Source organism: Silurus meridionalis, chromosome 9 (genome assembly GCF_014805685.1).
Source record: "Silurus meridionalis isolate SWU-2019-XX chromosome 9, ASM1480568v1, whole genome shotgun sequence".
Classification (NCBI taxonomy): Eukaryota; Metazoa; Chordata; class Actinopteri; order Siluriformes; family Siluridae; genus Silurus; species Silurus meridionalis.
Genome location: NC_060892.1, coordinates 4,434,401 through 4,448,099, shown reverse-complemented (window position 1 = coordinate 4,448,099; position 13,699 = coordinate 4,434,401). Strand labels below are relative to the sequence as shown.

At 38.9% G+C, this 13,699-nt stretch overlaps 1 protein-coding gene across 19 annotated transcripts in view; it reads right to left on the bottom strand.

Moving 5' to 3' along the window:
* The window catches only part of ptprsa (protein tyrosine phosphatase receptor type Sa), a 191,319-nt gene extending 180,758 nt beyond the window's left edge, over positions 1-10,561 (bottom strand). For 7 of the 19 annotated variants that reach the window (XM_046856814.1, XM_046856815.1, XM_046856816.1 and 4 more), the window contains exon 1: positions 10,141-10,560. The gene's annotated coding sequence lies outside the window, so the exon portion shown is untranslated. Of the gene's footprint in view, positions 1-10,140 lie in introns of all 19 variants that reach the window. The other 12 variants (XM_046856824.1, XM_046856825.1, XM_046856829.1 and 9 more) reach the window with 5 other exon arrangements.
* Positions 10,562-13,699: the final 3,138 nt, after the last annotated feature.

The following is a 13,699-nucleotide window of genomic DNA, read 5'->3' as shown; positions in this document are numbered from 1 at the left end:
CCAAATGTCCTTTATGTCAGTGAAGACAATATTAAGATAACAAAACCATGTACTATTCATTAGTGCCTATTAATAAATAGTCTTGATCTGAGCAGGATTAAAGACTTTTTTTCAACAGTAACATGACAAATGAAAGTAATATCAAAGATATAACTGATTTTGTAAACAGGAAACTCACTGCATGTGCACGTTCTAAGGTCATAGAGTCATACCACAAGATCTAGCTATGGGCAAAATTACTCCCACTTCAAACGCTCTTAACTGAATCATATGCACCTCAAGAACACAGTTAGTTTTTGACCTTAAGCTCGTGGATCAGCTCTGCCAAATCCAAGAACTGCCGTGTACTTTCTTCCACCTCCTACTCATTGCTTTAGGATTCAGATATCCGTAACAGATAAAAGAAAAAAAAAACCATCACTATGTGATAGTCCTTTAAGCTGCATCTTCTTTCTTCACATTTCTCCTCGCATTTTACCTTACATTCACCTCACATTCCCCTCACGTTCCCCTCACATTCCTAATGCATTTCCCTCTCATACTTTTCTCATATTCCTCGTAAGTTTTTCCCTCATCAGTTTCCCTTATAATTCACATGCATTTCCCTCACGTTTACTATGGCTTTTCCCCTCACATTGACTCTCGCATTTCCCTCATATTCCTGATGCACTTTCCCTCACATTCTCCACACATTTACACTGAATTCCACTTAAAGTTCCCATATATTCCCTTAAATTTCCCTATTCCTACAAATTTCCCCTCGAGTGTCCCTTACATTCCTCACACATTTCCTCTCTCATATTACCGACGCAGTTTCCCTCACATTCCCCTTTACATTTCCCCATGTTTTCCCTCACATTTATCATATTCCCCACAGATTTCCGCTTATAATTACCCTCACACTTCCATTCACATTTCCCTCACATTCCCCTCATGTTAAGAGCTGCTATTTGTCAATGATGCAAATACAAAACGGGACTAGGATGATACACAGCATCACTTTTTTGGCAAGCTGGTCTGGCTCTTTTACTTCGAAAAGACTTATTGCTCTGAAAAAATGTGTTTGTGTTTTCCTTTTTACAGTCCTATTTCTTCATATAAGCCTGAAATGCTCAAATTCAAAAAGCCTCCATACACAACCCTGTAAACATTGAGACACACTTGGGTGTTATGGGCCTCTGATTAACCAGGCCATCTATATCTTTATGCTAATGCTACACTGATCACCTGAACCTCCCTGCTGTCTTATCACACAGATAATACCTCTTCTCCTCCCACTAGGCCACAATTAGCATTTGTTCTTTGCTCCTATCCCAGACCTCTGAGTTTCTTTCAGCTCGTGAAACCTCGACCAAACAGAAGAGGTCGTATGTACAGTCACGTCAGACCCTGTGTTTCTGCTTTGTCTGCTCAGACTATGTCTACTGAGCACATACCAATTATCCTTCCTGTTTGCTTACGTTCACACTCCTACCAAACTCACAATAAGACTTGGGCCAGACTGTGCAGCACACTGGAGCTTCTTGCCTGGGCAGCTAATTAACAAATGTATGATTTATATCTTCTATATCAGAAACATTATCTATAGCAAATAGCAGGCTTTTAAAAATGTACCTCTCACCTAGGGTCTGATATGTGCCCTAGCTTTGAGGAGATGCAACAAAAGGTGATCGGGAGAAGTAGAAAGATGTCGTTAGGTTTTGTAAGTGGAGATTTAATAAGGAGGAGCGGCCGGCTGATCCCCTACAAATCCCCACTTTTCGTAGTAAAAGCCAAAAGCCAAGCCTCACTTCCCATCTTAACCGTTAACAAAGAGCAGAAAAATAAGGAGGTAGAAAAAAAATCGCTAGGGGCAGACGAAAAACAAAACCCGCTCTTTCAGAGTAAATCGGTAAATAAGGTGCGCCTCTTGTCCTCGACGCAGTAATCTCCGGCACAGCGAATCTCACTCGTTGCCGCGCCATCACGTTTAAGCAGGATTATCTCCACTGACACCGTGAGTTCATTTGTTTATTCAGATGAATTTCACTTTTTTTCCCCAATTACACTGAACTGCACTGGAAGTTTCAGAGGCACGTTTAATAAAAAAGATACGGGAGAAAAATCAAGGCCGTAGGCTGTGTTATAAAGAGGTTTGCTGGTTGAGTCTGGACATGTTGCTGGCAGACAGATCAGGCAGAGCTCAAGCTCATCTCTTTTTTTGTGGTTTATCATACACCCACCTGAGCATCAGAGCATGAAGTGAATCAATATAGATGACGTTTTCTGTGTAATTTATCAAGAAAATCCCTTTAATAAGCTTTAAGGATATTTGCAAAGCCAAAACTGCTGCTTTGTGGAGGTTTCTCACTCTGGATATAGTTATGCAATACATTTCTCTCGTCGTCCGACTTCTGAGAAAACGAGTGCGATTTGCTACAAAAGACACAGAGACACTCACATCTTTCCACACAACCGATTTAGAGCCACTGCTGCACCCTGATTCAGGTGTCAAGAATGTTTCACGGTGTTAGACTGAGCAATTCCAGCCGTCTCTTAGTATTAGGACTTGTCACAGTACGAGTATGAGATCATCGCAATAAAGCATGGTTATATAATCGTACTTTTTTTGACCGCTCGTGCTTTAAAGCGTCAATCTAGGCGCTAATTTTCTGCACCTTGCTTGGCAAAGCATGCATTCTCTAAGGGTACCATAGAGAGAACAAAGATTGTCCCCTTGATGCTACCACTTCAGCAATAAGCTAAAGCTTTGTTCCTGTATTTCTGGGGGAGATTGAGTTGGGGTTGTGATTTCCACTGAAATGCAGGTTGTTGTTTCCAAAAACTAGGTCTACAATAATGAGAGATTTCCAGCAGAGCTTAATCATACGGTGACAATCATGCTAGTTAGAGGCTGCCGAGTTCGCTGCTTCTCCAACCGAATCTTTTTGTCATTCCTAATTAAACAAACGTGGCTTTCATTAACAGGCAGATATTTGGTCTAATGTTTAACCCCGTCAAGGTTTGATGGATGTTCAGCTGCCCCCTTCCTGTCTCCAGCGAGCTCCCAGAGGCCATGTTTTCATACTCACATTACAAACAATTACACACATTTCCCCAGATCCCTATTGGTTCTGCAGTTCCATCACCCCCCACGCCATCAGCTGGTAGGCCACACCCACTCCCAACAGATGTCCTCAGATTGGAGTGAAATGACAACAAAAGACCTTGAAAAAAAGCCTCCCAGGCTACCCATCATGCCCCAACCCCCAAGGCCTCATACAAAAGGAAGAGGATTAGCCTCTTTTAGCACATGAAAAAGCATCCCCCCTCCCCACCCTCCACACTCACCACCATCACTCCTTCAGATTCACATTTGGCACCGATGGAGTGACTGTACCCTTCTTTCTTCTCTTCAATCACCCCAAACAAAGCCCTCTTGCCCCCAGGCTTGCATCCAAGCCTAACGGATTCAACGACAGCTTTAGCCAGCTTAGTCCAACTCAAATCAAGTCTCTATTAATGCGCTAGGCTTAAAACAACACTGCTAAAGTCGGTGTGACACCAAACAGGGGAACCGTCAAGCTATGAATATTCTGCAAAAACAACGCTACAATTATTGCCACCCTTCATATTCTTAGTTTTTCAGTTTTCTATCTATTAATGCACACTTTATCTTGTAAAAGCAAGACTCCATTTGTCAATCTTTCACTCTTTAAATCTGACAACAGGTCATTCTGTAGTTGATGTGCCACTCCAGCTAGTCATTAAGATCAACGCCTCCGAATGGAATATAAACCATCCACCCTCACCCAAAGTGGAGAATAAATGGGCCAGTCGCATATGGCCCCCATGACCTCCAGCTGTGAAGAATGGACTTGCTCGGAGAAGCTCCCAAGCTTCATAACTCAGGCTACAGTGAGTTTATGACAGGCCCACATTGTCTGAACACTCCATCATCTCAGGCGTTCCAGCTGGCCATCATGTTTAAAATGCTAAATGTAGGCCAAGTGGAAAAAAAAATCACACGTGCACAGAAACAACCTGCTCTCTCGCCCCTGACATGTGTTAATCAGGAGGCACCCTAGAACAGCACGAGCGTAAAAATGGTGTCTGGGGAGGGAGAGGGACAAAGGGTGTGTGATGGTCTGCTTTATCAAGATGCTTTACTGAAACCATCAAGCCAAGCTGTCTGAAATCCTCGGCGTCTGTTCAATCCCAGACCCTTTGGACTTGGCGGAGGTGAACGCTACGTCACAGCTTTATCAGCTGGCCTCAGGAATGGACTGCATCAGCCAGTCCACATCCGCACGCAGACGAGCGGCCAAAGAGGAGGATGAAATTAAACTAGTGGGATCAATCCTTTCGTCTGCGACGACTCCTGTAGCTCTGCTCCTTATCTTTTCAGAGCCGCTAACCCGCCGTTTCTTCTGTACAAGAGGCCAGCAAGTAAATACAATTTCGGTTCCCTTCGCAGAGATTATTTTTTTCCCTCTCGCTTTTCGTTTTTTTTTCTTCCTTCCAACATGCCCTGCTTCAAGAGATACCCGGCTTTTAGATCGTCTGTCGTTTGCAGAAGTTAATACAGACACCATCACGCTGACTGTTTGCCTGCAGCGATAAACACAAAGGTTAACCGGCTCTGATCTAGAAAACAGCACGCTTTATTTCTCATTCTTAGAAAATAATCTAAGTGTTCGCAACGCTCAGACACTCAGTCAGCATGGTAAATGGATATTTGACATGGTCCTGAACCGCTCACTCCACAAAAAAAAAAAAAGTAGCTAGCAAACAGTCGATTACACCACCTATTTCGGTTCTCCCAGGGTGCTAATGAACCCAATTTCCGATTCAGAAACAGAAAAAAGATGAGAAAGGAATAACGTTTGATAGCTACTATTACACCCTTCTAATGATAATGTAGTAAACAAACAGTCATGTATTTACATATGGAACTGCAATGAATGGACATTTGGTGCCACTCAGACGAGTCTGGTTGCTCTAAAGGTTTCTTCATCATGCAATCTCAGGGAGATTTCCTGGCCAGAGTCACCACCGATTTGCTCATTAGGGATAAACAATTGGAAAAAACTACCTTGTATGCAATAAAATTACACATTCCTTTATAGAACCTTATTACCGCTTTATTTGTGTAAAGCTGCTTTTTAGACAAGGTCCGTTGTAAAAAAGTGCTAAAAAAGTGCTAAAAAAATACAACTGAATTGAATATGTATATCGTGTTACTTTGAAAATGTCATCTTCTTGAGATGTCTTATCCTCTGCACAATCTTTGCACAGTTATACTGTATATTACGATATATACCATGTCTTATTAACTATAGTTAACTATTAACTTCTGTACATTAATCACCCTCACCCCTGTACATATGGACCCATACCCTCATTTAACAAAATGCTATTTACTGTGAATAGCCCACTTATGTACTTCTGGTTAGATGCTAACTGCATTATGGCTCTGTACATGTACTATGCACAATCAAGTTGAATCTAATCGGATCTAATCTAAAACAGGAATTGTTTTGTGCTGCTACTTAAATGTTGCCACAAGTGGAAAACTAATAAGTGCAGTTTTTTAAATACATTAAACACATTGGTGTGGTTTAAGTGAAATAAAACAGATCTGAGCATGTTCTAAGTGGAAAGTCGGCTACTTTGAGGTGTCCACAGTAACTCCCTCGAGGTTTTGCACTTCAAGTGGTTTCATGATAAATGAAATGTGGTTTATAATATTAAGATACCACACATGAAGGATTACCCTCTAGAAGAAAGAATGCAATTGTTCATACAAAGATATTTGGAAGAATGCTTGTGGCAGAACCCGAACTGCGCATTCAAATGCATATCATTTTGCACCAGATCTTATGGAGCTATAGAGAACATTTCAGAACAAGCTCTTGATAACTACACCCGACTGAACATTCATCCTTGGAGGTGTAATACGGTTACCCAGGCCTAGAATGGACATGGCCAAATGGATGTCGTAGATCCATTAGCTCCGCTGGCTGCAGGAAAAGGAGGAGGAGGAGGAGGAGGGCAGATTTCAAAGACATGGCGCTTGTTCTTTTATTACCACCAGACAAATTGCACCCACCCAGCTCTGAAGAGCACCGATTTAGCACTCAGGACAAATTAAGAGGAATAAACACAATTAGCTGGCAGCACAGATGCACTCGCGTACACGCCTCTCTCTCCCTTCGTTTCCCCTTTCCTCCTTGCCATGTGTTGGCGTTACAAGACGCTCTGGTGCGGCTGCCATTAACGCTTCTGCCACTCAAGACAAACGCCGGGTAATTGCAGATCTCTCATTGTTACACAAAGAACGCTCATTTTATCCATGAATGCGAGCGAGCTGAGATGCGGCCCTTCTTTGGATAACCTCTCTGAAGGGTTTGAGTCTTTTCAGGCCCCGGTAATTGTTTGTTTTGATCGTACAGCGTGTTTTCCTTCATTACTGCTTCCAAGCACTATGCCTGAGCAAAGCTGGTTCGGTTTGAATTAAAGTGCATTGACTGCAGGCTAGAGGATGTCCCGCTGACTTCCTGACACAAAAAACAGCTCTTCTTTTTGATGAATGTAATTAGTTGATGTCCATCGCTAGATCACGGCAGGTATCACAGTCACTGGGATGAGGCGGTGGATCAGAGGCATGATGTGATCAAAGCAAGTTGGAAACAAACTTCTCACAAGATCAGCTCGGGCAGGGACGTTATCAAAAAAACTGGCTTTGTTTTCCTTTTTTGCTATTTATATATCAGCACATTGGCACATCATAAAAGCTCGTAAAACAGTTCCCTGCTTTTGAACCTTTCATCAACATGCTATACGGCAGTGGTCCTCAACCCATGGGCCGCTGACCGGCACCGGTCCCTGGGTCAATTGGTACAGGGGCGCACAGAAAAAATACATAACTTACATTATTTCCGTTTTATTTATTATCTGATTCTGAACGGTTTTATTTTGGAAAATGACTGGATTCTCTCCGCCACATCCGTCTATGACTCACTGCTGATGCATGTCAAGATGCCTTGGTCACATGTCTTACCTCCATTCACTACCTTCTTAAAGGGGCTCCGGCCGCTAACACATAATAAATTGCTGCTAAATTTAAACCCCCAAGCAAGCAAAATGAACAAAAAACAACACCCTGGATTCACGTTTATTATTATATTTAGAAATTACCAGTTTTTATGCCGGTCATATTATTTTATTTTGTTGTATTTATCCGCCTGTTATATTACTGTCTGTCATTAAAACAATCCAAACAGTAGTAACTGTAAAGTAAATGAAGCTAAACCTTGCTAGAGCTTTGATGAACTAATCACTGTGAAAATTAGTTTGCACGCTAGGCTTTGTACAAGCTTTGCCTGCAGTTTAGCAAGCTAGCTAGCCGCACTTCATAATATCTCCATACACATTTATTGAGACTGTGTGTGTGTGTGTGTGTGTGTGTGTGTGTTTATATATACTGTATATACGTATATCTCAAGACATAAAAGATTGCCTCCTGTTGCTTTGTAGCTTGATATTGTAGAGAACTTGCACAGCGGGCCACAAAAGGATCCTACAAACACATCAGACTAACAAAAGGAGGCTAACACTTAAAAAGAAAAAAAAAAGCGTTCATAAAACAATAATTACCCTATCAAACAAATCACACAACCAAATTAAAGACACAAGTCTTTCCAGCGAAATTGTTGTGTTTTGTTCCCCAAAAAGCAGAATTTCAAACAGAAAACCACAGAAAGAGATCATGTTTAATCAAGTCTAATGAGAAATGTCACATTCAGGGCAACATTCACCTGTAATTTGGGTTTTCTTTGCTTTTTTTAAGAGAATAAAGAGGATTTGATGTTTATTTGCTCCAGTTCATACACTAACATTTAGCAGAGGTCAGGGATCAGCTGTGATTGACTTTTTTAGAATGAGCCATTACAGGATAAAAGAGCATACTGTCTTTTTAAACCATGTCTGTTGGCTTTGGGTAAATTTGTGTTATTCAGTCAGTCACAATTTATTCATAAAGTACATTTAAAATCAATGACATGCTGTACTACAGTATTTAAAAAATCCCATAGACATAAACAAACTGAGAAACATCAAATGGGAATTTTATACTGAATCATATGCTAAAAAAAATATGCTTAATGACATAACTTAAGACCTTGATATGCAAGTAATAGCTCAGTGGGTAAGACACTGGCCTTCTGATAGAAAGGTCTTGCGAGTGCAAATCCCAGCTCCACCAACCTGCTGCTCCTGGGCCCTTGAGCAAAGCCCTTAACCCCCAATTGAATAAAGCCGTTTAAATAAATTGTAGGCCACAACCTCATTCCAGAACCTAGGTCCAGCAACTGAGAACGCTCTTTCACCCTTTGTTTTTAATCATTGGGGATCCTAGGGAAGCTATTCAATGAATATACTCTTTGACCAAATGTTGAATGCGAGAGGAGATCTGAACGATCAGCAGGGGCCAGACTCCTAGGTGTTAAAGCCGAGGTACAGCAGAGGCCCTCAGGTAGAGCGCATTACAGTAAACAAGCATCGTGGAAATAAATGCATGTAGTCTCCAGTTTCTAAAAAGTTAAAAACATCTAAAACGTGTAGAAGGGATATTGCGAGAAGATTAATCCGTTCGTTAAGAAAACGTAACTGCATAAATACACATACAAGACACATATATATGTATATATACCCTCCAAAACACATATGCCCGGGTTGCTCCCAGATACCTATAAAAACTATTTTTCACTCTATAATAGTCAAACCAAACAAAGATAGCTGCATCAGCATTTTTGTTGTTTTTTATTCTGTACCACCTGTGAATGTATTTCACTAATAACAAACCTCAAACATACAGTGTGAAACATTTGATTGTAAAAACCCATCATTAGTTAATAGTTAATCAGATTAAAGTGGCACAGAGGACAAAAAACACTTAAGTATAAATAGATAAAGGCATTAATGAATGAATGAATGAATGAATGAATGAATGAATAAACATAGAAATAATGTAAAAAACTAAATCTTTCAGTGTAACATTTCCACCTGTAAACCCAACTATTAACAAATAGTAATATAACATCTTTAATTCATGTGTAACCCATTTATATGGTGAATAATTTCTAAATATATATATAAAAGTAGTCCTGAGAGGCGTCCTGCGCACTCGGGAAGTAAACAGTGCGCATTCACAGATCTGCACTACTGTAGCACTATGGGGAAGGTGCCCTGAGGGTTAGTGCGCTCTCTTTAGTATGGAAGTGCGCATGCTTGCAGGTCGCAATGGAGACCAATGAGCGCGCGACCGTTGGGGACGTGCTATTTAAACCTACTACATAGTAAACTAGTGTGCGATTTTTGTTTCAATTTTTTTTCCTTTTCTTTATTTAAACGCATTAAAATCTATATACAAATATACACATGTAGATACATGATTAAAGGGGAAAAAACGTTCTAAAGCTGTTTCTATAAAAGGTTCAAAAAAAGAAGAAGAAAAAAGAAACCGGGTTCAAAACCGAATCTGAATTCGGGTTGACTCGTGAAGCTCAAAAACCGCTCATTATTTTAATAAAACATGATGTTGAAAATGTTTACTTAAAGAAAATTATGATAATTCATTTTTTTTAATGCTTTATATTGAATTCCGTGGATAAACCTGACAAATGCGGCTTTCACTGGAACCGGTTAATTTTTGCTCCGATTTGATATATATATATATATATATATATATATATATATATATATATATATATATATATATATATATATATATATATATATATATATATTTTAAAAGGTGTTTTGCGCAATTTTGTGTTTATTAAATTCTGTTTGTTATTATTAGGTTATTTTGTAAAGCTGAATCAAAATCAAAATTTAATGCTTTCATGAATAAGAAATTTGTCATGATTTGTTAGTGATTGTATTTATTTATTTTATTATATATATATATATATATATATATATATATATATATATATATATAACAAAAACAAAAAAAAACAAACAAACAAACAAAAGAAAATAAAGAATAATATAGTAGTACATGAATGAATAGGTGTGCACGCATTCCGGAGTTGATTCGGATTTTCAGTACCAACATCAAAGCAGAACCGCACAGTTTTTTCCCGTTAAACTCACCACAGCGCGCGCTCTGTCCCGGTCCAAATCTCCAGGTCAGTCCGGGTCAAATGCGGATCAGTTTTATTCCTGCATTAAGTCGCATCCATGAAAAAGAAGAAGAAGCAGAAGAAGGAGAAGGAGGTGAAGAAAAATCCACACGTACCCCCCTAAAAGTTTAGGTGGAAATGAGAAATCTCCGTTTTTCAGTTCGGCATGATGGTCCAGTTCCGGTTCGGGTTCGCAGTTAAACCCTGAAATGCGAGTGGAGCTGAGAAAAAAAAAAAAAGTTGCGGACCGACCGGCTGAAATAGTTTTCAGCTGTTCCTCCGCTAATATGTGTCCACGTCCAAGCACTTTTCTTCAGGTTGGGAATCCTGGCTGGGGGTGGAGAGAGAGAAGAAAAAGAGAGGGAGAAGGGGAGAGGGGGGTCTCTGTTTTCCCCCTTTGCCATGTTAAAAATCTGAAAAAAAAAATGCCCCGGGGACTTGAGGGGGTAAAACGACGACACCCAGCGGAACCAGTGAGGAGTTACTACTTAATGGTAAACTTCAACTTTCCTTTACACAGAAAAACCAAGGGAACAGGAATGTACCTAAAAGAGTACAAATGCGTAAATAAAAAAAACCCAAAGGTCCACAGTTGACACCTTAAGGTATATTTCCAGTATCTTACAGGTACAGAAACAACACCCCTATTTTTCTGTGTGTTGTCACTCTGTAGGTAATTCTGTTCCATAGTGATGATGCAGTGTTTGAAGGCCCTAAGGGGACATGGATCTGGAAAATATATGAGTTGGGAGGAATTATATGTATTTCAGTAAAACATTTCACACCACATTTAACCCCAGGGTAGAGTCGCTCTTAACCCTGCATTTAACCCTGGGGTAGCTTCGTTTCACATTTAGGCACAAGGTTAGGACCATTTTCATTTTAAGCAAGTACAGTGTGAAAGCAGGTGCTCGGAATCCTGGTTAACATAAAACCAGGAATGTACAGTGTAAAATGTTGCATAGTGAAAACCCAGCATTAATTAATAGTTAATTAATGTATTACAGAAAATTACTTTAGTATAGATAAAAAAAAAATATATATATATATATATATATATATATATATATATATATATATATATATATATATATATATATGTAAATGAGTAAATAAATAAATAATTGAATATAAATAAATACATGCAAAATAAATGATAAAAAGACATTTAAATTAATGGCTTTAATTTATTCTAACATACACTTTATTTAGGCTATTTATTTATTTATTTATTTATGTGTGTGTGTGTGTGTGTGTGTGTGTGTGTGTGTGTGTAATATATATATATATATATATATATATATATATATATATATATATATATATATATATATATATATATACAAATGTTTTATTAAATACTTCTATTTATTTGTTAATTTATAAACAAGCTCATTTACTGATTTATTTATTTATTCATTTACTCACATTTATTTGCTCATTTACGTATTCATCCTTTCATTCATTCGTTTGTTTGTTCATTTGTTTGTTTATTCATTTGCGTTCTCTTTCAGGTTTTTGTCATTCTCATGTCCTCTGATCAAACCTGTTAGTAAACACATGATTCGCGCTTGTATTCGTACAGCATCGTTTTAGTGTGAAAGTGAAGGCGTATATATATCATGGAAAACCACGCTATGGAATTTAATGAAAATGTATTTGAGATTTATTATCATCATGTTTGGCCCCTGGTTTACTGGAACCAATGTGGCCCCAATCGAGAGCCCAGCTCTGGGTTTGTACATCTTTCTGAGAATGTACAGTATCTGTAGCATAAATTACTTCCACCCTACACTAGTGGTGCTACTGGTAGTAATATGTCATGGTTTCATAGTATCCATAATATCAGGGTGCTAATAAATGACCCGACTTATTAACTGTACAGGAGCAGTATTAACTGTAATATTACCCACACTGTCTATACTGTCTCATATTGTCTGTATTGTCTGTATTGTCTTGTATAGTCTGTTTTTGTCTTGTTGAGTCTGTTTTGTCATGTATAGGTTTTTATTTATGTCTGTACTTTTGAGAGTAACAAACAGCTGGAACCAAATTCCTTGTGTGTGTCAACACACTTGGCCAATAAACCTGATTCTGATTCTGATTCTGATTCTGATCAAAAATAAGAAGAAAGGCAAAAAAAATAAATAATAATAAATGCTTGTTTATTCAAATTCGTACCACTCTGATCTATTGGATGTTTTACAAAATGGTGTTTGCAACACCAAGAATGCATATGAACTGCTACTCATTATTTCAATACCATGTTGAATGTTTTCCTCCTCATTCACACTGGTTTCGTGCATCTTTTGTTCACATCCGACTCACATCTACGACCCCGTTGAACCAACATCAGAGCTGCAGTTCAAAACACAGTAAAGCCTGTGTGTAACAAAACCCTGTGTATGAACTAAACATTTACACATCATGTTGTTTTTACATGAAAGAATAACCGGTTACACCAGCCAGGTGTTTTATCTTTAACAATACATCGACTAAATGATAACGTAAGCCTAATGGGTAACACAAAGAGTTTTCTCATGCCTTTAGCGAACACAGACAATAGCATTGCAGCGAATTGTGATAATGGTATGACTATGATATGAGAAGAATGAAATATTGAGGAGAGATAGAGCGAAGGCGGGCGAATCAATATTCCTCCGAGCGCTGAATCAAAGCAGCGGGAGGCAGAGGGCAGTGAGATCTTCAAAGCCGTGAATGTGTGATGCTTGTAGTTATACTCTTGGGATGTCTGCTGGGTCAAGAAGGTGAAAAAAATGCAACACCATGAAACATCAATCCCGTTTTTTTTTTCTTCTTCTTTTTTTTGGGGGTGGGGGTCTGTTAATTTCAGTATTTAGTGTCTTGTGATATCATCTTCCGTTTGTATCGTCTGAATATCGCACAATTGTCTCGCGTCAGACGGGAGTCAAAGATAGAGACGGTACAGACTGTGGACATAAAGGCAGATCATTGGCTGGCTTTCAATATGCCAAGCCTCAGCTTTGTGTACAGGGATTAAACTCCGATGCAACAGCTGCAAATGTTGCACGCCGTGATATTTAACGTGTGAGACTTTGATACCTCGCAAACTTCCAAATGTCATGGCGGTGCCCTTAAACTGGAAACACTTTCCAAAATGAGATGGCAAAACAGTTAATAATGAGAATGTTGTTGCTAGGCAACTGTGAAATATGGATGCCTGGCAAATGAGAATAGCAGCTAGCAAATAACTGAGGTTTAGCTAGCCAATGGCTGTTTAGCATGATGTAAAGATACAGTGACAAAGAATATATATGTCGAGAACATCAACATTTTCCTCAGATGTGTCGAAAAATGACAAAGGGAAGCCCCAGAACAGCTAATATTAGCTTGTAATTAGACTTAGCACTCCTGATTAGCTAAACATCGTTAAGAAGGAGATCTCAAGAATGCACCAATGAGACATTGAGTCTTTTATATCCAATTCATTATTATTTGTAGAGCACTTTTACCAATGGACAATTGTCTCAAAGCAGCTTTACAGAGAT